The sequence below is a fragment of the Rhamphochromis longiceps genome, linkage group LG3, assembly GCF_057381845.1.
Source record: "Rhamphochromis longiceps isolate RC_006_pf linkage group LG3, R_longiceps_female_GT1.1, whole genome shotgun sequence".
Taxonomy (NCBI): Eukaryota; Metazoa; Chordata; class Actinopteri; order Cichliformes; family Cichlidae; genus Rhamphochromis; species Rhamphochromis longiceps.
In genome coordinates, this window is record NC_140559.1 from 60,623,214 (window position 1) to 60,649,921 (window position 26,708).

Below are 26,708 nucleotides of genomic sequence, written 5' to 3' on the forward strand. Positions count from 1 at the left end.
AATAATGGTCAGTGTTCCAGGATTGATTACTGGTTAGTCTCTAACAATTTGATCAACAACATTTCTAAGTGTGAAATCTCAGCTTCCCCTCTAACTGATCACTGTTTGATTTCCTTATTCATTTCATTAACCAAGGTGAAACATCAATCCCTTATTTGGAAATTCAACAACAACCTTCTGCATAATGACAACTTCTGCCTTGAAGTGAGAAATTTAATTGTAGAAATTGTTAAACTAGATATGTCACATGTGAGCAAATGGGAATGGTTTAAATTCCAAGTTAAACAGGTAGCAATTCAAATTAGCAAATCCATTGCTAAACAGAAAAGACAGGAGCAACAAAGCATTATAGAAAGAATTAACAGGCTATGCTGCAAACAGGATTTATCTCTGGACGAACATATACAACTAAACACTTTTCAATCTCAACTAGACAAAATGTTCTTAGAGAAAGCCAATGGTGCCTATGTTCGTTCAAGAGCCCGGTGGATTGAGGAGGGTGAGAAAAACTCTTCCTACTTTTTTAATTTAGAGAAATACAGACAATCAAATAAGAAGATCCAATCATTGAATATCAAGGGGGTTTTGACTGAGGACCATGACCAAATAAACGTGGAAATACTTCATTTTTACAGTAACCTTTACAAGTCAACCTATTCAATGGAGAATGGCACTGTGTTTCTGGAAAGTCTTAGAGGCCTTAATGGGACATTGGATGTGGATGTAAAGGTTCGTATGGAGAGTAAACTTGCAATCAAAGAGCTGGACAGGGCAATCGGACAAATGCCCAGGGGCAAATCACCAGGTATTGATGGGCTAACAGTGGAATTTTACTCCTTTTTCTGGCATGACATTAGATTAACTCTTTACAGTGCTTACTTAGAATGTATCTCATCAACTAATCTTTCACCTACAATGAAACAAGGTCTAATTACTTTAATTCCAAAACCCAACAAAGACAAACTACTTCTGGATAATTGGAGACCCATAACCCTTCTGTGTAATGATTATAAATTACTGGCTCATGTATATGCGAACCGCTTAAATGATTGTTTATCACATTTAGTGGATGAATGTCAGTCGGCGTTTATAAAAGGAAGACATATACACAATCACATTAGATTGATTTTTGATATGCTTGATTATCGCCAGCATATAAAGACAGAAAGCTTAGTGTTGTTTTCCATCCTAAATGATAGTAAATGTAACAATAAATTTATCAGTGTGAATTTTAAATCTATTCTTTTCCAGGGGTTTAACTCAGGTAGATATTTGCAGGCCCTTCATGGGGACCAGTCACTCATGGAAAAGGCGTTCTCAAAATTCACTCAGTGGCCTGTCTCCCCAAAAGTAAAAGAAACTCATTTCAAGATAATTAATAATATATATCCTGTGTCTGAATTTTTGAAGAGGAGGTTTAAATTTGAGGTTGATCAGTGTGCATTTTGTGATTCAGCCTGTGAAACATTACACCATTTGTTTTTCTCATGTCCTGTATCAGCTGCCTTTTGGTTAGAACTACACAGTTGGTTATCCCTCAAGATCAACGATATTCCCCAGTTTAATATTTCTGATATTATTTTCTATATGGCTAAACAACATCCATCTGTCTCTACTGTGATTAACATTGTCATCCTGTTAGGTAAATACTATATACATTGTTGTAAATGGAGGAATAGAAAACCATCCTTTACATGGTTCATCAATGACTTTAAACATTATTTCATGTCACTTAAAAAACTGAAGTCAAGCAGATTTGCCACAATCTATGATGACATTTCCCATTTGCTACTGTTTTGATTATTACCTTTATTGTGTATCAACCTGTGCTCTTTTTTTAATTCTTCCCCGTTAATACTGTGGATTTTTTGTCTAGCCCCCGTCCCCCCATATCCTTGCTGTTAGTTTTGTTGTATTGACTGTGTTTTTCTTTTTATCCTCCACGAAATTTCATTTGCTCTATAATGTGTTATGTTGTTTGTGACTGTATTGCTTCAATTGTTAATAAAAAAAAAAAAAAGTTGATCGCAAAAAAACCCCCAAAAAAAACCAAACACGTGCGCTAGCATAGCATGCTACTTGCCGCTAGCTCCGATGCTAACTTCCGTTAGCCATTTTGCAATGAAAGTGCCTTTTCCGAGGCTAAAGCAATTAGCACTGAGTCTGCTGCACTTTATACGAGATGTTCTTTAAAGGTTTATGTCACATTACTGTGGTATTGATGTATGGTTTTGTGCGAAGTTGTTATGTTAGCACATGTTCACTTTTCTCATGGTGCTAATTATAGTTCTGCACAATTAAGTATTAGCAACGTGAAATTAAGTGCCTTCACCTGCACTGTACTTAGCTGAAACTGTCACGGACCCGGCTCGGGGGACTCGGGGTCCGTGGGCAGTGGGGACTGTGACTATTATTATTATTATTATTATTATTATTATTTGGTGTGTTGTCTGCACTGCCCCTGTGCACATCTGTATGTAGGCAGGTATGTGTGTGTATTGCCTTTCTGCTGTGGTCAAGTTACAGGCACCTTCAGCCCTGGGGGCGGGCATAACTTGAGGGCTGGCCACACCCGAAGTCCTGGCCGCACACCTGCTCCTCATCTGGGCTCGTCGGGGGAGCTATTTAGATGAGTGATGGAGCTTCCACCGATGCTGGATTATTGCGTTGGACTACACGTCAGTCTTCTAACATAGTCAAGTGTGAGTGTATGCCTGCTGGGACAAGTGTGTAACGGCTGCCTCTATTGTTTTCCCCTCAGGAGGAGTGTGGGACAAGAAGGAGCAGTGAGCACGGGGAGTGCAGGGACACTGGAGCAGAGAGCACTACACGGGGACTTTAGGGAAGAAGACACTACACGGGAGTCTGGGAAACTGGGGATTCATTGTTGTTTACTTCACCACCTTGTAAATAAACACTGTTGCACTGAAGAGTCCGGCGTTTGGGTCCTATTTCCCCCATCTCCCCACGGTCTGCCAGCCAGACCGTGACAGAAACTTGGAAAAGTCTCAAGCCAATGTGTATTTTTAATGCACTGCTGAGCTATTTAGTATTGTTTTAAATGTGTATTTCCTATGCACTTTTTCCCTTTGAAATGAGAATAATTTGTTGTACAACATAGAATATTTTGAAAGAAATTTAGAAGCACTACAAGCAACCAGTAGTAATAATAAGTTACAGGCATGATAGCTTAAATGTTGAACTACTGTGTTCTGGCCTGGTCCCCAGGTCAGGTTTTTTCCCTTTGCTTATTTGGATTGGATTGGTTTTGAGGACCTGAGAAGAATCGAGGATCCCTTTTCCAGTACTGGATGGCGAGCCCAGCCCAAAGAGCCGGATGAACTGGTAGATTGTAACCCGACTGGTTACAAACACACTGAGTGACTATTGAACATTGAAAGACTGAAATTGACTTTAAAAAAGAAACAAAAGACAATATATCCTTGGGTCGACCATTTGTGGGGTTTATTTTATTTTATTTTGTTTTCAAGAAGCGCACTCTACTTTTGTTAAATGTGCACAACTTTAATAATTGCTAATAAATGCAATTGTGTTTTCTACACCTACTGTGTACAAGTCCTCTGTTGTCATACACCCTTAGCTCCTACAAATCTAGAACCTGTCTGATCTGGTCCATATTTCCCTTCTGTCCTCGTACTGTGGTTAAAGGTAACTATACTGCCGTACTACAGGCAAAGAAGGCAAGAAGTAGCACTAACAGGTCTTACATGCCCATTACTAGTATTGCACCACCAGTGTTACATACTCATTGCTAATCCTTTTCATTTTGGCCAGTCCAAGCATTTAGAAATAAATAAACACAAAAACACCATTCAAAGATAATTTTTACTTTTTCTACTTATCAGGTATGACCAATCTGAAATATCTTTTGGAGAAATGAACATTATATCCTAAACTTGACCTCAGGCCCATCAGGTTAATGCAGTCATTACATGGACATGTTTCATTTTAAAATGAGATCAGAATAGTTTGGCATTAAGTCATAAATCTGTAAGAACAAACCTGTGTTCACAAACATGTTTATCTCTCTTGTGTTTACTGCGCGGGTCTGTGATCCTCTGGTAAATGTAGCTGTAAATGTTGTTTTCCAATATAGACGAGTACTGCTGCGTTCATACACCGATGTTCTCCATGTTCTTTGCAAATAATGCAAATGCTTGTGGATGGTGCTGAGGATTTATATGACATCTTTCAGTGAATCCCACAGGCTGAGTTCTTCTCTCTTTGCCTAACTGCTTGCTGTCTCTGAACCAAAAGAGCTCCAAGTCACATTATCCATGTGCTCAAGTGCAAGTGCTGATCCATGTTCTCAGCCAGTGGTGTGACTGGTGTGGGGACAGGTGAACCAGTCTGACTGAAGCTGGGAGGTGAGGACTTCATTCATTCAATAACAGCCCCTCTCGCTCAGTTTTTTCATTCGCTCTTGCTCAGATCGCTGCAAACCTGCTCGCAGTGTGTCGCTCAGTGTGGTTTATCATCTTCATCTTAACTTCCTGCTTCTATCATGGTTAAAGCTGATGAATCCTCTGGACATCAAACACTGATGGTGTTATTGGAGCTGAGTGAAGTTTGATGGCTTTATTATCCACGCTGTGACACATGGCAGCTGTCAGAGCAGAACACATGAAGTCAGCAGGTGTGTTTAAATTCAGCCTCTGCTTCCTCTGGAGGTCCATGACATCACAGCGTGGCCGCAAAGGGCGTCCAGAATCCTAGCCTCCCACAGACGTGTCCACCTTCTCCCTGGATTTGAAGCACAGGTGGGCCCACCCTATCCCAAGATGCATTGCAGCGTGGTGGTGGAACATATATTTTGGGTCCAGAGATAGAGCAGCTCTCTCTCTCTAAGTCTTTGAGGATGTTTTCTGTTTGAGTCTGGCTTCAGTTCAGTCTAATTTAGCAGCTGTGACATCAGAGATTGTAGGGGAGGAACAGCCACACCCACAGGTGAGTTTCACACCCAGAAACACAGTGTGAACATCACCTCTGTCTGCGCTGTGTTGGTCACAAGCTTTGTTCTGGGCTTTTAAGTGGAGTGTGGAGAAGAAGATAGAAGCTGAGAGCGGTGTTTGCAGATGCTCAGTGTGACAGGATGTTGGCTGCTGTGTTTGCACATGCTCAGTATGACAGGATGTTGGTTGCTGTGTTTGCACATGCTCAGTGTAACAGGATGTTGGCTGCTGTGTTTGCACATGCTCAGTGTAACAGGATGTTGGCTGCTGTGTTTGCACATGCTCAGTGCAACAGGATGTTGGCTGCTGTGTTTGCACATGCTTAGTGTGACAGGATGGCTTGATGGCTCTGTCCCAATTCAGGGTCTGCATGCTTGAAGTACGCATTTTAAGTGCGGTTACGTCACCGCCACACGACGACGGCTGTCCCAATTCGAAGTGTACTCCAAATGCGCCGTCGATTTCCCCAAATATCAAGCGTGGTCCGGCGCACGCATCGTGGTCCCATATATCCCACAATTCATAGCGCAGCGGTGGGTGTGGATAATTTTGCCGCAAAATACGGCAGAAGGGAGCGGCCGAAGAGATTTTCTTTTTTTTTTCCCCAAACTTTATTGAAATTATAAAGTGAACAGTCAGTCATTCCAGTTCAGTTTGTACAGTAGACATATAAGGCAAATAAGAGTAACAATATACAGTACAATGAAATAAGAAGGATAAATAAATAAAGGAGAAAAAAAGAAAAAAAAAAGGGGGAATGTGACAGACTTCATAACAACTTTGTACTTGAAAGTTGTGACAGCTCATTCGTTAAACATTTCTGAATGAATTTAAATCAATGATAGACCTTTTTTATTGGAAGTTAATTTAAGAGAGTTTAAGTAATATTCAATTTCAATCAAAAACAAATTAAATGATGGGGTTGAGTTTTGAAATTTACATTTATGTACATGGAATTTCCCTAATAAGATGGAGCGGCCGAAGAGTGAACTGTCAAAAGTACTGAATATGACGTCACTTATGTATGTGCGAATGTTTAATAATTAAAGTCAGTCATATATCCACAAACACAACAAGCTGAAAGTCAGTGATATATGTATATGTGTGTATATATAAATGTGTATATATGTATATATATCTGCATGATGTCACTGTAACCAGTGACATCATGCAGTTTGTGTTTTGACCTCCAGAGGGCGACAAATCCGCACAGACAGAGAGCTCAATTCAAACTTTGCTGCCATCAGTAATAATTCTTCAAATATAATCATCAGTGTTTGAGCAGTTATGATATCAGGGACAAACTAGACATGTGTGACAATACTGAACATGTCACATGACACACCTTAAACATCATGTGATCCACTCTCAGTCTGCACTTTCATTCATGACTTCAACAGGTTGAAATGAGCTTTGAAGAAACATTCAGTGAAACAAAGCTTTCATCACAGGATTCATGTGAGCAGCAGATGAACTTTGTACCAACAACATCTTCAATAACAGAGTCTGAATGAAGCTCAGGTGTTGATGCTGCTCACTGATTGGACGGTTGGTTTCAAATGTCTGCCTCCGCCTCTGCTGCACAGGTGAAGGTAGAAAGTGTGACTGGATCTATAGACTGGAAACAAAGAAACATGCTGAACATTTGAAGCTTTGCAGCAGAAATGTTCATGTTACAAATACAGCAGAGCTGATCTGTAGTGATGGGCAGATGAAGCCCCATGAAGCACTGAAGCTTTTCATCCAATTGGTTCACCCCAACGCGAAGCTTCATGAAGCTTCATTTGCTCTAGCAGGACACCTACTGGACGTAAAAATAATAGCTGGCATGAATTTGAAGAGTGTCCAGTGATCCCTGCAAAGGATCATCTCCTCCTCTCTCAGGCGCCTCACAGCCATCACCTTCTCAAAGACCTTTCTCTTTGTCCGGAGGTCAGCAGCAGCTGCAGTTTAACAACATCAGATGGGAAAACATAGCAGCATATTCAAGAACAAAACATTCAACTACTGCTCAGATACTGAGAGTTTGTTTAAAAAGGATATTTAGAAATCAAGAGCTTACGTTCACTTGTGCTCTGCCAGGGCCAAACGTCGGTCTGCATGAGGGCATCACTGGATACGATTTGCTTTGTTGGTTCAGCGAGCTTGTTGTAGTCGTCAACAGCAGCCGCCAAGCGTTTCTTCTCATCTAAGATGACCTTGTGAATTCTGTGTCGCCTCTTGTTGCTATCTGTAAATAATCATAAAAAGGAACACCTTCACATAATGCATATATTTACATTTTAATCTACACTCATCAATTTGTTTGCTAGAACAAATCACATCCAGCTCAAACAAACCTGGATCTGATTTTATTCTGTTTACAAAGTAGCTGTACGAGCTGTACAAACTGAGCATCAAACGGTCCATTTCAAAGAAACTGTGACACCATTTTGTGTGTAAAGACTTTGTGTTCGCACTCTGATGATGACGACAAGCTCCTCTACTCGTGCCTGCAACGCTCCAAGGCTGCCATCAGTTTGATCCGTTTCTAAGTGAGAGGAATATTAATCAGAACACAGGATGAGTAACAGTCACCAAACTACAGTGGACTCTGTAATCACTGACTTGATGATATTCATTATAAGACATCTGGAGCCTTCATGTGCTGCATTATCATGAGATAACAAGTATGTTGGTGTTCAGCTTTATAAACGATTTATAAATTTTAAATGGCAGCACATAATCACACCTGTGGTCCTCAGGGCTCAAAAATGACCCCGTTTGCTTTGAAGCAACAAGTATAAAATATCATCCATCTCTGTGTTTCAAGGTTTTATTCAACTTTATTCCAACTCATTGCCTGACAGTTTTCTATATTTTGGCATGGTAGGAGGGCATGAGTCTGAGTGAAGGCAAACTTTCATGAGGACAAAGGCGTGTCCATATTTGACCCAAGTGCAGGAGGAAGCTCAGGTTTATTCCTCTGCACTGGTCCCATCATGGACAGCATTCTTTCTGCAGTTGCAGGCCAAGGGGTATATACAGTAAACAAGCTGTTACAGGTGATTGTTTTCTTTTGGAAACCTGCAATGTTAGGGACAACTCGTGTCCTGACTGCAGGACAGACGGTTTGCCATCGCACACGAGCATGTTCCATGTACAGCTGGACCTGCATCACATGCTGCCCATGTTTTTGTCTCAAAGTTCCCTGGTTTACTTGGATGTTCTGTTGGAGGGGACAGAGTCCTCTGAAGGGGACTTGGTGCTCATACAGTCACATCAGTACCAGGATCTTACATCACAGCAGGAGGAACACCCACTTGTGTTTCAAGTCAAGTCAACACCAACACACATCATACACCTCAAATGGGAGCACGTTTGTGTCATGAACGACGATCATCTATTGTGTCTTTATCAAGAAATTATGTCCTTTTTGTGCTTCTATGATTAATCTTGTGTCAGCATGAAAACTTCTCTACCAGACTCAGGATGTCATAAACTGGCCGTAGTGACTCTACTGGATGCACGGCAGTAAGAATCAACACACCCACATATGCCTACAGCTGCATTCGGTCCATTTTTCTTCCTCTCTTGTTGTCCCTCCTTGTTCATCATTGAGTTGGCTGTAAGTAAGTAAGTAAGTAAAATTTTATTTATATAGCACATTTCTAGATAGAGATCACAAAGTGCTTTACAAGATATAACAGATTAAAAAGACAAAAATACAAACAAAGTTAGCAAAAGGCAGTTTTAAAAAGATGTGTTTTTAGCTGTTTTTTAAAAGTAATCAATGAATCAGCGGATCGTAAGTCCTGAGGAAGAGAATTCCACAGTCTGGCGGCCACAGTAGCAAAAGCTCTATCACCCCTAGTTTTCAGTCTCGTATACTGAATGACAAGTAGGCCCTGACTACTCGACCTCAGAGACCTACTAGAGCAGGTCATCTGCTAATTGGATGGTTGTTGGTTCAATCTCTGTGTGCTCTAGTCTGGAGTTCTTACCAAGGTGTCCTTGGGCAAGTTACTGAACCCCAACTTGGTCTCTGATGCATCCATTGGCATGTGAACGTTAAAAAGCAGAATACAAGCAGAATACACTGTGTATAATGCTTTCAGTACTCGAGTAGAAAAGCCACTGAAGAAGTATGGGACCTGGCACATGTGCTTGGACTGTGGTAGATCATCTTTCTCTGAGGCACATGAGAGAGTCATGCATCGTCTGTCACTGGGAAGGTTAGAAGACCAGATCAGTGTTTCCTCACGTTACTGCAAATATTCCTCTGTCTCAGCTGATTCCTCTTTCCTGCTTGATTCTTTGTCTTCATCATAATTGAAATGGATGATGTGTAGTCCTCTGACACATCTTCTATTTCAGTTTCACATTCTGAAAATTCAAGAAACTTCAAGAAGCCCAGTCACTTTCTCTCCAAGCTCCTCAGACTACCATGTCCTGGATGCCTGAGAACCTACTTGAACATAGTTCAGATTCTTCATCACTTTTCTTCACTTCATAGCCTTCTTCCACTTCTGCAGGTGGCTGATGTGCTTTTTCAGAGAAAGGGTAGCATGTGCTCTAAATATTGACAATATTTTCTATATCTTCTAACCCTGGATCTTCCTGAACATTGATTCTTCCTCCTCATTATACTAGAGGACAATATGTGCTTTGTCCTACTGGTCATTGCTTTGCACAACATGGTAAAAAAAAGTATGCTCATCAAAGTATGCAAATCTCCAGTGCAATGGAGGCTTTTGAGGATACTTTCTGTGTATGTATTATTGTAGAGTCTACCTTACAATACGAAACACTTTGATGCGGCTGTTGTTGTGATTTGGCGCTGTATAAATAAAATTTCATTGAATATAGAGCACCTGCCTCCTCATTGTGCTGCCTGTTGTGGTTGTTATGACCAGTGCTTGACCCCACACATCAGTGATCCAAGATCAAAGATGTTTGAAAACAGTATGGTGTGAAAATACGGCTCTTTGCAACACTTTGTACTTTGGGGTCATTTTTGTCCACGAGGACCACCAACGTTATAAAATTCAATAAAAACCACATAAATAAATCAAATTACTTGAAAGTTATTCCAATCATTCATAGTATAGTAATGAATAACTTCTGTTATTTTCAGCCCATTTGATGAATAACAAATACATTTTTGATAGCAAAAGATTTCTTTAGAGGACAAAAATGACCCATGGACAACACAAGGGTTAAATCAGGCTGGTGGCGAATTGAATGGTTATATTGGGACCAGCACGCAATGTGGCGCAGGTCTGGGAGGTTTGTTCAGCAGCCTGTTTAGCACTAGGATTGCCAGGCTTCTACCGTTCTACCTTTAAAAGCCGGAGAGCAGTCAAATGCTGGAAGTGGAAGCTAAATCATAGTCATTCATATGTATATTAGGTTGTTAAATAGGAGTTCTGGAGGGAGGGGAGTGGGTGTGTGTGATTGAGGGGGTGGGGGAGTGGAGTGTTTCAGTTTGCCATCTTAGGGAGAAATCAACACACATGGGTGTAGGTCCTTTGTTGCTGACATTTATTGATAAAAACAGTACAAAAAACAACCATTTGTACACATATTTACAAATAATAATAAAAAGCGAGTGAGTATATTACAACATTTTCAGCAATCACTCACAATCCTGGCACTGCCATGCTATCTGTAGTCTGCATTTACCACATGTATATCTGTAGCAGTGAACACATCGCACAGTGGCCTGATTTTTCTTGCATTCTGTGGGTTTCCCAGGTTTGCTGACCAGTAGTCATTTACAGATGGAACCCTGTAAACCCCCCGCATGATCACAATTGCAATAAATGCCATTAGTTCAGGGAGGTCCATGAACCAATGAACATGCTCCGTTTGCTGTGCATGTTGAATAGTCCATTCTTGAATGCTATGAAGCATGTCAAGAGTGATGAAACACAGGAAGCTCTGAAGGCGACTCGAGATACTTCTCCTGGTGTGTTACTCTGTATTTGATTCAGTCATCCAAATATCTAATATGAGACAAGTGCTGCTGGACTACTACTAAAGATTCAAAATGAATACAATAGAACTAACCAGCATTGTTAAAAGGATTAGTAACAGGGCTCATCTTCTAGGCGTCTTAGCAAGTGACCAGCTGCCAACAAAGCCCATCAGATATCCATGCATGGGCATTGTGAATACAGATCCATCAGACTTACCTGGGAAGCACTGGTTGGCGTTCTATATCACAAAGACAAGCAAGGGCACTTTTTTGACAGCTTCGGTAACTCACCTGATACGTTTTCACCCGAGATAAAACTTTTTCTTTTAAAAAACACCGCTCGGATATTGTATTCTGGGAGACAGGTTCAGAAGGACTTTTCGGTAACCTGCGGACAACACTGTGTGTTTTTTCTATATCATGTCCAAAAAGGAGCGTCTTATTCAAGACTAATTAATATGTACAGTGATAACCTTGTTTGTAACGATGCAATGGTTTGTCATTTTGTTAACAAAATAAGACCTGTTTCTGTATGTTTTGAAAATAACTTTGATTGTGTGCAGCGCGGATACTGATTCAAGTAACAAATAATAAAAGATAACAGAAGAGAATATCGTTTCATCTGATATTTATTTTCACCTAATTGTTAAAAACATTATTTAGTAATAATACAATCTTTAAACATCAGCACAGAGTTCAAAAAGTAGTAAAAAGGGGAAAACTGTCATCTGTTTAACAAAACAATATAGACATAAATAAGAAAAAAAAACACATAAGTAGTAGTATATAAAAAGGGAAACAAATGCGAGGGTAAATGATCTTTTTTCCAAGAATAAGAAAAACAAACATAATCTTAAAATTCATTAAAAATCGATCCACCCGCTTCTACTCTGCCTTGATTTTTTATGTGTGGTAAATAAGCTTTGATCGCTCAGTGACCGCTTCTTGTGCAAACCATTTGTTTCAACACTCGGGTCGCCAGTGTCGCCTTTATATTGGCTAATAGTCCTCCTCACCTCAGCATTAGGAAAAGCAGACAGAGGAACATTTAAGCGGGCGAGTGTTTTTAAAAATGTCGACCACCCTGCAGGCCATGAAACATCTGTTGTTCTACGTGTTGCTGTTGCACTTTGGATCAAATCATAGAGATGCGAACCTCTGATTCTCTGGTTGTCAATAATAATCTCACCCCTATCATTCCAAGAAACTCCCAACGCACGAGTGAGCGCTGTTAAAATAAGCTCTGCATTTTTTCTGCTCCTTTTTGCCATATAGGACAAAATCTCATCCCAAACATGTCTTTTTGTCTGTCGCCACCAACATTACTTTGGCGGTCAGATGCATCCTGACCGGTTTCAGAAGGCAAAGATAGTGTTAGCACATTTTTTTCACTGATGCCTTGTTTGACAAGTGAACGGTATCTCTGAAGAATGGCAGAATACTTTTTAGCCTCTCATACACATCCAAATCTGCAGCTGCAGCACTTCAACCATAGCTTTGTCTCGCTCGTTTTGCTCTACATGTCTGACGGAGCCTGTATGTTGTTGCTGCTGATGGTTTAACATGTCCAACTGATGCTGCGGGACCAAAAACATTTTCTGTGTGTGCTCCATTTTCACCTATTTGCTATAAGACTGGTGATGAAGGGTATGGCAGCCCCTAATAACGGTAGCAAAATTCCTCCAGATTGGTTGATGGATCTTCTCTTTTTCAAACTTTTGACCTTTTTGTCTGCAACCAGTCTGATTACTTTTTTTCTTTTTTAGCTGTCTGTACAGCTGATCAGTCAGCGGGATAACACCTTTCAAAACATTGAGCGATATCTCACACAGAGCATTACAGACATCGATTAAACCTGACTAATAACACACATGCAATGAAAATCAGCTTGTTATCTTTCATCAGTGTTAAAATAGTGTGAATGTAACACACTTAAACCCTGAAGTTGAGGAATAACTCAGGGGCAGTAGAGTGATTCTTGTGAAAAGGAAAAAGTGATTAAAGCTTAAAGTAGTTTTTAGAATAGTGAATTAGAAGTGCTCCTGTACAGATTGATCAAAACAAGTGATTACTGTAGAAAGAAAATAACAATAATTCAATAATGTGGTGATGTTTAAATATGCATTTGTCTTGTCATGGCAACTTCTTGAGATATGACTCAGTATGCAAATGAGTTGAATGACTGGAGACAGGAAAAGAAAAAGAAGAACTTGTGTTTCCTGTCTGACTGGATGAGTGACGCTTGCACTGAAACACACACTGTGACTGTGTGAGAAGAAAGGCTTGGTAACAGACAGGATAATTAAATAAAGTGGTCAGGTCTGTGACTAAGTGCAGTCGTCCAGATTTGGAAAAGGAATTTAGAATTTAGTGATGATAGATGGTTATAACGTCTTTAGAAAGGGCTTAATGAGAATATCAATGGTCTGCAAAACTGTGCAGCTTTTAACAAGATTTTCTGTGTATTGAGCAGGTGAGACTATGTCAGTTGACCTCAGACTGTCAGGACGCTGAAGAACTTGAGGCAAAACTTTTCTGTGATTAAGATTTTTGGGGTTGTTGTTTTAGTGATGGGTTGATTCTGTCGGTTAGGTTTGGGTTGTTTTCTTATTTTAATAGAGGGAGTTTTGCTAAACATGGACATGGTTAGAACTGGGCCCTTTAAAATGGTAACAGTGCACTTAGAGAAAACCTGTCAGGTGATGATGTTTTGTGCTCTGATGAGCTAATAATCAGCTCTCTTTTTCTCATTTTTGTTCTAAGCAGGCCTGAAAGATTGAATTAACAGCGCTGTAAAAATTTTCAGGAGAACAAATATAAGGTGAGCTTTTCCAGATTACAACTGGCTGAGGAAAAGCTGACCTGTGGGGACCTGATCAGGTTGTAAGTCCCTGTCTAAAATGATTGCAGCGAGTCAATCCAGTCCAGGAGCATAAAGAACTCTTTCCCTAAAAAACAAAAAATAAAACAAATGAATGAGCTCACGTTGCTGAGGGTGGAGAATCTGATTATTTGCACAGGAGTCTCCACTATCAGTAATATCTGGTGTGAATGTGTGTGACTGGACTGTGACTGGACTGAAGATGTGGACTAAAGGTTGGACTGACTGGACACTGAGATAAAGACTGGACCAAGAGTAGGATGAATAAATGCTGACAAACAATTCACCACGCTGGCAAGAGAAAGGGGATGCTTTGCTTTGCTTTGCTTTGCTTTGCTTTGCTTTTGCCATGAGCAGGAGGAGCGGAAGACTTAATTCTGGGGCTGCTGATTTTGGGTTGCTGATGTTTGCTTTGAGAAAATTCTGTTTTATTGACTGGGTGTAGATTATGGTAGTACATTATATAGTGGGGGAAATACCAGATGCTAAAGGGGAGAAAATGTTGGATGTTACTCATGTTACTATTAACAAAAGAAGGCCACTGTAGAAGTCAATTAAATTTGATAGAGGAAAATAATTACAAAGACTTGTCCAAGTGACCAAGGTTTTTTCCCTTTAAAACAGTAAATTTTTAAAAGAGCTGGTACTGGAGGGAGACAGGAGCAAAGTAACGAAAGCATATATATTTTGGGTAAGTCTGATAAAGTAAAATAAAATGTACCATTACATTAAGAGGAGCAGGAAACAAACGGGAGACCAGTCCTGACGGTGGATTACACTAGGACTGAGGATCTGATTGAGCGTGCCACCGGCTTCAGTGACAGTAACCTCTGGCTGGACTGGGTGGCTCAAAATGCTAAAGAACAACATGTATCTGATTGTGTTGCCTGTGCTTCAGCTAGACCAGGTTTGTTCACGGAGCCCGCACCACTGTATCCAGAGGACAAGTGGGGCTATGACTGCATGTTGCGGATGACTAGGGAAGCGGTGAGCACTGGCAACTGGACTATCTTGTCCAGCTTATTTCCCCTAATTCACAAGCAAACACAAGTAGGACCATTCATGCCCAAACAAAACAACTACACATGCTTTAAATTCTCAACGGATACGGTAAAGTACAAGTTGGGAGAGATTGACCCAAGTTGGTGCTCTGTCACAGTCACAGGGAGAACCACAAACAATGTAAGCCAAACGAACACTTTAATTGGACCATGGGCAAGAAGTGGGCTCTATTATTATTGTGGACGTAACACCCTTTTGGTTCGTGCCCATATGGGAAGTGAAGGGACGTGCGCAATGGTGCGACTCGGAGCTCCACTCATGCTAATCGGGAACAAAGTAAAAGCCATATGACAACGCAACACACGCACATTGGCCACACGCACATTGGCGGCCAGACGTAAAAGACACATTTTGGCAAAGAGAGGGACACAGGGGATACATGCTTATGACCCTAGAATGAACTCGCCTACCTGGACTGACTCAATAGGAGTGCCCAAGGGAGTTCCAGATGAGTATAAACTAGTGGACCAACTAGCTTCAGGATTTGAAAGTATGTTCATATGGATAACTCCAAATAAGAATGTTGATCGCATAAACTATGTCCATTATAATGTGCTAAGACTCTCTAACCTGACCAGAGATGCCATGGAGGGGTTCACAGAACAGTTGGGTTCGACCTCACTGATGGGAGTGCAAAATCGAATGGCCCTAGACATGTTGTTGGCGTGAAAGAAAGGGGCGTGTGGTGCCATGTTTGGAACAGTGTGTTGTACCTTTATCCCCAACAACACTGCTCCAGATGGCTCAGTAACCCGAGCTCTGGAGGGGCTGAAAACGCTGTCTAAAACCATGCATGAGCACTAGGGAATTGACAATCCGCTGGACAGCTGGATGACCTCAGTGTTTGGGAAATGGAAGGGGTTTTTCATGTCTGCAATGTTTTCTACTGCCACTTTTTAGCGATACTGGTCACCTGCGGTTGTTGTCTCATTCCTTGCACCAGAGGACTGCTGGGAAAGGTAATAACGAGGGCAGTGGACCCTGGAACGGTCGTTCCAGTGGCCATGATGCCATTGATGGACTTAGAAGCGGCCAAATGGGCCGAGGAGTGACACAACACGAAGTGTGGTGACCTTTCTTTTTGAAAGGTCAAGAGAGGGAATATGGGAATAAAGAAAATACTTTACTGCTACAATATAGCCTTCATCATTAACACTGCATTAAAATGTTTATTAAAGCTACTGGCATTAGACTAAAACTTTTATTAAAGGTGCAGCTATAATCATTGTATACACACATTGCATATTGTGCTCATGAAAGTGTTGATGCTCAGTCTATTCAAGGTCTTAAGCTTCGTTTGGCGCGATGTCCCGATGATCTATTGTGTAAGTGACTTGGAGCAGCAGAAGGTTAAACCGCATACACGCTTACAAACACAAATGATTTAAACATAGGCCAGGCCGAGGACCTGGAATTCATTTAGCTTCTAACTGCATTTGAGCTGCCTAGTAACAAGTGACAGAAGAAGAGTCAAGAAATTGTAAGTCCCCAGGAATCATCTGGAAGGTGAAACAAATTGCCGTGTATGGAAGAATGTGACAGAAAGAGGAACGTCTCTGTCTGTTTTTATGCTGATAGGGTGATGGTGTATATCTGACCCTGGGTGTGTTAGATAAAATTAAAAGTGTTGCTCACACACATAAAGAACATTGAGATCAAGTAAATTAAGATTAAGTAAAGATTAAGTAAAGTTAATATAAAGGATAGAAGGATTTTTAGAATAGGATCCTTTACAGGAGAAGATTTCAGGACCACAGCGACCACATTGGTGGCGAGAATCCTGGAAGCCCCAGACCAAACGGAACCAACCAGAGAAAGGGGAACCCGAAAAGAAGCACAGAGCACAGAGAACCATTGTTCCAGAAAATGTGTTGTTTAGGAAATTAAAAGCTCGTTAGACACAGGTTAAATGTGAGCATAAAAGTAATGAAGAGTAATGAGAGGGACTTTAGGAATAGTTGTAGGATTTCTATGTTATGTAAATTGCCCAAACACAGTATTCAGGCCGGATATGCTCAACCTGTTAAAGCGGGTGAAGAAACCAGGACTAAGTTTTGAAGATGAAACGGGTTAACTCTATAGAGGATGTTTCCAAAGATTGACAAAATAATCTAGGGCCTTTTGCCAGAAAAGCTGATTGTACCTGTTTGGAGTTTACAGTGAGCACTGAGGGAAGTCAGAAGTGGGTTTAAATTGGGATTCTGGGTAAAAAAAGGGGGTGTAGGAAGTAGATTTAGGACATTTCACAGGTGCTGTCTTAGAGCTTGATTTATTTGTTGTGTATAGAAGTAATTATGACAGAATAATAATGAAACATTGAAAACATACAACCCGTTGAGGGGACAGATAGGGTTGGGCAATTGAAAGGTTTCATTTTGTTTAGCATAATCTCTTTTGTTATATTTTAGCCTTTTAACATGCAAGTAAACTTAATGGGATGAATCAGGAATTATGTCGTGTTTCTTAGGAAACACGGAAAGGGGGAGAACTGTCATGTAGTTAATATATTCTTAGTGCTTATTTTCTGATTATATTGTTTTATGTACTTTAATAATGAAGGTTTGTAAAGCAAGGCCACTTTTGACTCACAAACTAAGTGCTCAGCCAGACTGAAAAACAGGAAGTTAGTGTAGAAATATACAAGCATATTAATAAATACAGGAAGCCAGAAAGAAAAGAGGAACTTGTACCATATAAGGAGTTGTTGAAACTGTGTGATGTGTAAAGTACCAAAATAACACCTATATGAGACACATTTTTAGATTCCAATGTTAGAGATCCTGCAACTGGCGAGACCTCTTCCCTCTGACCCCTCCCCAAACCCTCAAACCCTCCTACCCACCTCGACATACAAACTCTGTGTGGCTTCACGTGTTCTGTTGATGTTTACATGATCGAAATAACTTGAACACAAACACAAACAAACAAAGAGGAAGACCGCACCGGAAGGAAAAAACTACAAGTCCCAGCATCCTCTGTGTTTAGGGAGCAGCAGTGAAAGTGAAAGTATTGAGCCTCCGTTCAGAGCAGCAGGAGGAGGAAGGTGGAGCTGAGGCAGGTGAGTGTTAACATGAATATGTTTCTTCTTATGACATAAAATAATTCCACGCTGTTCGTGTCTGTGGGTGAAATGTGAGGCCGGTCGGCTCCTCTGAGCGCTGGTTTCCTGTAAGTAGAGAGGAAGTGAGTTTAGCTGAGCCTCCGTTTAGTGTGAGAGAGCAGGAGGAGAGTGAGAGCTGTGCTGAGGCAGGGTGAGTGTTAACACCGCTCTGACATTACTGTGTCTCTGTGGCGGGAACAACAGGCTCCGTCAGTGGAGGCAAAAATAATCAGACTTTGGTTTTTCAAAGGAAACAACTTTATGTCGGAAGTTCCCGCACGCTCATTGGATAACAATGTGTCAATCTCAAGTTATTAGCCAATGAGCGTGCGGATTCACAGAAAGACCCGCCTTTATCACAGGACTTTAAAAACTACAATGCCGACAGAAACTCCGTGAGTGGAGTTCAGGGTGACGTTATGAAACTGTGACGTTTGAGCCACTTCCTGTTCTCAGTCCCAGCGTCCTGATCACCGAGGTTTCTGTTGCTCTGATATCTGATATTGATTATATTTCATTTCTTTATTTATTTCACACGTGGTTCAACAGGTTTTTGTTTCCTACATACAGATCATCCTTCCCATTAATATAACACTGCACCCATGGGTGAAAAGGCGCAGGAAGAAGAAAAAATTCTTCTCAGCACCTGCCCCCTTATCTGCAATGTAATTATTCTTACAAGAGGGCGCCAACAACCCAAAAATCCCTCTAACATGTATCTTTATGTAACAATGCAAAACTAAACAACAAATCAGGATAATCAACAATATACAGCACTACTAAATGGCAATGAAGATTTTTCCTTCCACATTTAGCCCAAATTACTTTCATGTTCTTTATATTGATTTATCCTTTTAAGTATGTAACACATTGTAAACAGGCTGTAGCATAAACATCAAACACAGCTGAAGCAGTTTTTTGATGGTTGGCTTCAAATGAGCCGTCGGTTTGAAAAGTAAAAACAATTTAAAAATAGGTGAAGCTGATGCAGGGTGAGTGTTAACACCAGGACTTTAGAGGGAAGAAGAGTCACAGCTCAGCACGTTGTTGACGGGTTGTTGTTCAATCGGGGGAAGACATCTGAATCATTGCAGGGGGAACGGCTTTCACAACTGTAATGAATTTACTCTGAGTACATGATATGCCATAATTATCTATGAATTTGTTATATGTTAACACATTTCCGTCATTGTCTAAAAGGTGTAAAACCGTCCAAATGCCATGATCCATCCAATCTGTTGTCCCAAATCGAATTTGTATGTGGAGAAAAAATATGCTAATATCTTTTTCCAGTACTGGAGAACCTGTTTGTGAAAATTGGATAATTTAATTTGGAAATTTCAAAGTCGCACTTTAAAAGAAATTCAGAGCTTCTCGAAAATTATTTTGGGGAAATAAAACCAAAATACCGTTTGAATTATTGTTTCATTGTCGTTGCTAACATTTCATTACTAATGATTTCACTAATAGTTTTGAAGAAAAACTCTTTTATTTCTTTCCAGAAGAATTTATAAAAGATTTCAGTCAAGCCATCCTGACCAGGAGCTTTGTCCATTTTCAGTTTGTTTAAGGCTTGATCACAGTCATCCAGTGATATATCAGAATCACACATTTCTCTGAATACAGAATCGATTTTTGGAGTATAAGGTTCAATCTGATCAAAAAAGTTGATAGTTAATGAATCAGTACCATATTTTCACGACCATAAGACGCACTGTGCTAAAAGTCGCAGTCTCAGTTATGTGTGCCATTACTGTATTTAACACACACATAAGGCGCACTGGATCATAGGGCGCATACAAGTACCGTATGCGTATTTAAGAATAAAGCGGGAGCAAACCTGAGTTCGGTACCTTACTCACATTTTTATTACCAGTAATCGTCATCATCAACAACACACAAGCATACAAGTGTGCGTATTTAAAAATAAAGCAGGAGCAAAACAAAGTTTGGTACTCACATTTTTATCATCAATCAAACCCATCGAAGTCCTCATCCTCTGTGTCTGAATTGAACAGCTGCGCTAAATCTCCATCAAACATGCCAGGTTCACTTTCTTCACCGTCAGAGTCACTTTCCGTGCCGTGCGGCTCCTCGGAAACGATGCCGGCTTTTGCGAAAGCTCGAACAACAGTGCCAGCAGACATGTTAGCCCAAGCATCTACAATCCTTTGGCAAATTGTGGCGTAACTCGCCCGGCGCTGCCTTCCACTCTTGGTGAAACTGTGGTCTCCATCGGTCATCCATCGCTGGATGTGTTTGCTGCAGTAGGAGCGGAAGATGGCCAGCTTTTCCTTATAATCCGCTGGAAGTTGCTGCGCTACCGTAGTCCTGGTCCGGATGGAAAAATGGCACCGTTTCATAAAAAGTGAAAGTGAAACTGCTTTTAGCCGAATGGTGACCGTCAAAACGCTTCTCCCGCTCGTTCTTTGCTCGATGATCGCCTTATGTCCACGGAAACTCAGCTGCGTCTTCTTGACCTGTCGGAGCTTGTTTTCCAGCTTCCTCCACTTGCGAACCATCGATTCATTAATCTTAAATTCTCTCGCCGCTGCTCGATTTCCATGTTCCTCCGCGTAGCTGATGGCCTTCAGTTTAAACTGTGCTTCGTAAGCGTGTCTCTTTGCCATTTTCAGGGTTGTTAAAACAACGGTGTCCTGCATAACGCACATACCTGTTCTTTTATACAGGTATGTGCAATAAAGTCAACGCACACACTTCACCCTTTAGCGTTCTAATGGTGTTCTCTACTACGTCCTCCTTACAACACAAAGGGCGCACTGCGCTATAGGGCGCGCCGTACATTTTGAAAAAAATCTAAAACTTTTAAGTGCGCCTTGTGGTTGTGAAAATACGGTAATTAAATATTTTGAGGAGTATAAATTTGAGTAAAATTTATGTTTTTCTTCCGCTATAGTCTTATGATTTGTGCATTCCTCGACATTTACGATTATTGTATTAATAGATTTCTTTTCTTGCTTCCGTTTCTCCAAATTGTAGAAATATGAAGCACTTTTTCACCTTCTTCTATCCATTTTGCACGAGCTCTAATGTAAGCTCCATGAGCCTTTTTCTTGTATAGATCATCTAATTGAGCCTGTAAAGACAACAGGGATTTCTTATCAGCCTCTGACATAAAATGTCTATTACAATAGTTATTTATATTGTAAAGTAATTTACTTTCAAATTCCTTCTGTTGTCTACTCTTCAGTTTACTAAACGTAATTGAAAATTCTCTAACTTTAAATTAAAAAAAATTCCCATCTATGTATGTAATTGCCAATTGTTACATTGTTGTACATTGAGGCGCTCTTTAACTATCTTAACATACCCATCATCAATTAATAGATCTGCATTAAATTTCCAGTAATCTTTTTTAAATTGCGTTTTATTTTCGGGGTTAAGTTTAAAAGTAATAATACTGTGATCTGTCAACAGGGCTGCTGAGATGGAAACATGTGAAACATCTATAGAGTAAAGTCAACCCAACCACAGTATGAAATGCCAGGACTGCCATAATGAATTAATTAAATACACCATTAAATAATAAATTAAATGTGACAATAATAATTTTAAATTTGAAATAATTAATTAAAATGGGAAATAATTAATTAAATAAATAATTTTTGACACATTTAATTAATTATTTATTTATTTCACGTTTTAATTAATTATTGACACATTTAAATAATTATTTAATGGTGTATTTAATTAATTCATTTTGGCACAGTTGACTCCTTCAGGTCTCACCATAAATTTATTTTATCTGTCAACCTCACCCATCAAACCCAGGGGGCGGGGTTAACGCTGATCCAGTCAGAACCATTGCTTTGGCCTGGTGGCCATTGTTTTTAGAAGGCGTTAATTCAATTCAATTCAATTCAATTCAATTTTATTTATATAGCGCCAAATCACAACAAAAGTCGCCTCAAGGCGCTTCATAGATACAGAGAAAAACCCAACAATCATATGACCCCCTATGAGCAAGCACTTTGGCGACAGTGGGAAGGAAAAACTCCCTTTTAACAGGAAGAAACCTCCGGCAGAACCAGGCTCAGGGAGGGGCGGCCATCTGCTGCGACCGGTTGGGGTGAGAGAAGGAAGACAGGATAAAGACATGCTGTGGAAGAGAGACAGAGGTTAATAACAGATATGATTCAATGCAGAGAGGTCTATTAATACATAGTGAGTGAGAAAGGTGACTGGAAAGGAAAAACTCAATGCATCATGGGAATCCCCCGGCAGCCTACATCTATTGCAGCATAACTAAGGGAGGATCCAGGGTCACCTGGTCCAGCCCTAACTGTATGCTTTAGCAAAAAGGAAAGTTTTAAGCCTAATCTTAAAAGTAGAGATAGTGTCTGTCTCCCGAATCCAAACTGGAAGCTGGTTCCACAGAAGAGGGGCCTGAAAACTGAAGGCTCTCCCTCCCATTCTACTTTTAAATACTCTAGGAACAACAAGTAGGCCTGCAGAGCGAGAGCGGAGCGCTCTAATAGGGTGATATGGTACTACAAGGTCATTAAGATAAGATGGGGCCTGATTATTTAAGACCTCGTATGTGAGGAGCAGGATTTTGAATTCAATTCTGGATTTAACAGGAAGCCAATGAAGGGAAGCCAAAACAGGAGAAATATGCTCTCTCTTTCTAGTCCCTGTCAGGACTCTTGCTGCAGGATTTTGGATTAGCTGAAGGCTTTTCAGTGAGTTTTTTGGACATCCTGATAATAATGAATTACAGTAGTCCAGCCTGGAAGTAATAAATGCATGAACTAGTTTTTCAGCGTCACTCTGAGACAGGATATTTCTAATTTTAGAGATGTTGCGCAAATGGAAGAAAGCAGTCTTACATATTTGTTTAATATGTGCGTTGAAGGACATGTCCTGGTCAAAAATGACTCCAAGGTTCCTCACCGCGTTACTGGAGGCCAAGGTAATGCCATCCAGAGTAAGAATCTGGTTAGATACCATATTTCTAAGATTTTCAGGGCCGAGTACAATAACCTCAGTTTTATCTGAATTAAGAAGCAGAAAGTTAGCGGCCCTCCAGGTCTTTATGTCTTTAAGACATTCCTGCAGTTTAACTCATTGGTGTGTGTTATCTGGCTTCATGGACAGATAGAGCTGGGTGTCATCTGCATAGCAGTGTAAATGTATGCTATGTCTTCTAATGATACTGCCTAAGGGAAGCATGTATAATGTAAACAGAATTGGTCCTAGCACTGAACCCTGTGGAACTCCATAATTAACCTCAGTGTGTGAAGAGGACTCTCCATTTACATGCACGAATTGGAGTCTATTAGATAGATATGATACAAACCACTGCAGCGCAGTACTTGTAATACCTACAGCATGTTCTAATCGCTCTAATAGGATATTATGGTCAACAGTATCGAACGCTGCACTGAGGTCTAGCAGGACAAGCACAGAGATGAGTCCACTGTCAGAGGCCATATGAAGATCATTTGTAACCTTCACTAAAGCTGTTTCTGTGCTGTGCTGAGCTCTGAAACCTGACTGAAACTCTTCAAATAAACCATTCCTCTGCAGATGATCTGTTAGCTGTTTGACAACTACTCTTTCAAGGATTTTTGATATGAAAGGAAGGTTGGAGATTGGCCTATAATTAGCTAAGACTGCTGGGTCTAGAGATGGCTTTTTGAGTAAAGGTTTAACTACAGCCAGCTTGAAGGCCTGTGGTACATAGCCGATTATTAGAGATAGGTTGATCATATTTAAGATCGAAGAATTAATTAATGGCAGGACTTCTTTGAGCAGTTTTGTAGGAATGGGGTCTAAAAGACACGTTGATGGTTTGGAGGAAGTAATTATTGAAGTTAACTCAGAAAGATCAATTGGAGAAAAAGAGTCTAACTTAACATCAATGGTACTAAGAGTAACTGTAGATAATATTACATCTGTGGGATGATTATTGGTAATTTTTTCTCTAATGATAAAAATTTTATTTGTGAAGAAGTTCATGAAGTCATTACTAGTTAACGTTAAAGGGATGGTTGGCTCAAAAGAGCTCTGACTTTTTGTCAGCCTGGCTACAGTGCTGAAGAGAAACCTAGGGTTGTTCTTATTTTCTTCAATCAGTGATGAATAGTAAGATGTTCTGGCTTTGCGGAGGGCTTTCTTATAAAGCAGCAAACTATTTCTCCAGGCTAAATGATGATCCTCTAGATTTGTGACACGCCATTTCCTCTCCAGATTACGAGTCATCTGCTTTAGGGTACGTGTTTGAGAATTATACCACGGAGTCAGGTACTTCTGATTTGAGGCCTTAGTTTTCACAGGAGCTACAGTATCCAGAGTCGTACGTAGTGAGGAGGTGAAATTATTAACAAGATAATCGACATCTGTTGGGGTAGCGTTCAGATAGCTGCTCTGCTCTGTGTTGGTACAGGGCATTGGAGATGATAACAGTGGGTGGATTATATTCTTAAACTTAGTTACAGTGCTTTCAGAAAGACATCTACTTTGATAAAGTCTACTCTTCACCGCTGTGTAATCAATTATTGTAAAAGTAAATGTTATCAGGAAATGATCAGACAGGAGAGGGTTTTCAGGAAACACTGTTAAATGTTCAGGTTCGATGCCATATGTTAAAACAAGATCTAGAGTGTGATTAAAGTGGTGGGTGGGTTCTTTTACATTTTGAGAGAAACCAATTGAGTCTAATAACAGATTAAATGCCATGTTGAGGCTGTCATTTTTAGCATCTACATGGATGTTAAAATCACCCACAATAATTATTTTATCTGAGCTCAGAACTAAATTAGATATAAAGTCTGAGAAATCAGACAGAAACTCTGTGTAAGGCCCAGGTGGACGATAGATGATAACAAGTAAGACTGGTTTCTGAGTTTCACAGCTGGGGTGGACAATGTTAAGCATCAGGCTTTCAAATTAATTAAAAGTCTGTCTTGGTCTTTCATTAATTAATAGGCTGGTGTGAAAAATTGCTGCCACACCGCCCCCTCGGCCTGTGCTTCGAGATTTCTGGTAGTTAGAATGGCTCGGGGGTGTTGATTCATTTAAACTAACATAATCATCCTGCTGCAACCAGGTTTCTGTAAGGCAGAGTAAATCAATTTGTTGATCAATTATTAAGTCATGTACTAACAGAGACTTGGAGGAGAGAGACCTAATATTTAATAATCCACATTTCACTGTTTTACTCTTTGGTTCAGATGTGGATACTGTATTGTTCTTTCTTTGTAATTGTTTATGTTTAAGTTGTTTGTTGCTGGTTTTTAGTTTGTTTTTTGTCTTTTTGGAAGCTGATACAGTCTCTATGGAGATGGGTTTTTGGGGGGGTAGCAGGTGGAGAGAAGCTGCAGAGAAGCGTGTAAGACTGCAAATCTGCTTCCTGGTCCCAACTCTGGATAGTTGGGACCAGGAAGTGTGTTACTGCACACCAACAACTGTCATGTGGAAACTAACAGAATTGAACTTTGAAAAACCCTGTTTGTGTCTCACCAAATACCGTTTTAATATTTTTTAGCCGAGAATGTAGTGGTTTAATCTTCAGATGTCTGTGAGCTGAGAAGGACGTGAAGCGAGCAGTTTATCCCAGAGCTGAAGCTGCTCTGTGTGCAGAGATGAGCTCAGATTCCTGCTGTGATTGATCAACAGTCACAGAAATGTAGACTTGTAGTTATTACTGCAGTATGGTCACAGCAGATACTGATAAACATGTATTATGAGGATGGATGATCAAGTTTCTCACTCTCTCCTTTAAATCTCAGTTTTTTTCTTCTTCACAGTTTATCTGTTAATTTGTTAATGAATAACACTGAAAGAGTTTCTGTTATATTTCCCCTTGAACATCAGCTTATTAGGGCGGCATTAGGAAATAGCCCCCCTCCAAAGAATGAATAAATGAATGATGATAATAATAAAATGATTCAAAAGCAGAGCTCAGAGTGGTAGAATGGTCAAACATGGATCCACGGGTGGTTCAACTGCATTTGGTGACGTGACTAAAGCAAATCTTTCAAATAATCCCACCATCAACGGGATGTTGTCTCCTTTACTACGGTTACTTTACTTGGTCACCGTGTGAATTTCTTTGAAATGAACCAAATTCTTTTATTTGTTGGTTGTTGCATATTTAACCTCTACAGTCAGGAAAGGAGGAGATGAGGCCTCAACAATGTTGGGTTGTAGCTGTGGTTCAGGTTAGAGTGAGTGTCCATGGAATAAATGTAAGTCAGTGAACTGGAAACATGACTGTGTTCAAACTTTGTTTTCCTTTTTATAATGAGTCTAATCAAAGGTGGACAGAAGTATCTCCACTGTGACTTTTCTGTGTCACCATCAGAGCTTCTGCACAGTGTTGGAGACATTATGGAGACAAAAAGAAAAGCGTCTGGATTTCTTTAAGTTAAACTTAAAGAAATCCAGACGCTTTTCTTGGACTGTTGGTTTCAGTGTTGAGTCTCATTCACACACTCCCTCAGACTCTTCACACACACTGATTTGCTGACATAAACACACTCCTGTGTGCTTTCTTGGCTTCACACACACACTGAGGACCATCTACAGACTGTGAGCTCCGTCTTCTTTGTCTTTGGAGCCGAACTCTGACAAAGTTAGGAACGAAACTTTCTCCAGCATGTGAACTTTCTTCCTAGACTCAGTCTGAGCAGTCAGACCACATATTTCTAAAGCAGCACATGAAGGTGTGGCTCACACACACACAGGTGAAGGAAACAGCTGCCGTAT

The 26,708-nt window shown here is 40.3% G+C and overlaps 1 long non-coding RNA gene across 1 annotated transcript; it reads left to right on the forward strand.

Moving 5' to 3' along the window:
- Positions 1–7,679: 7,679 nt before the first annotated feature.
- On the forward strand, positions 7,680–9,822 carry LOC146675564 (uncharacterized). The gene is made up of 2 exons (XR_014910289.1): positions 7,680–8,584; positions 8,890–9,822. It is a non-coding gene; the product is annotated as an uncharacterized LOC146675564 (long non-coding RNA).
- The last annotated feature ends 16,886 nt before the right edge of the window (positions 9,823–26,708 follow it).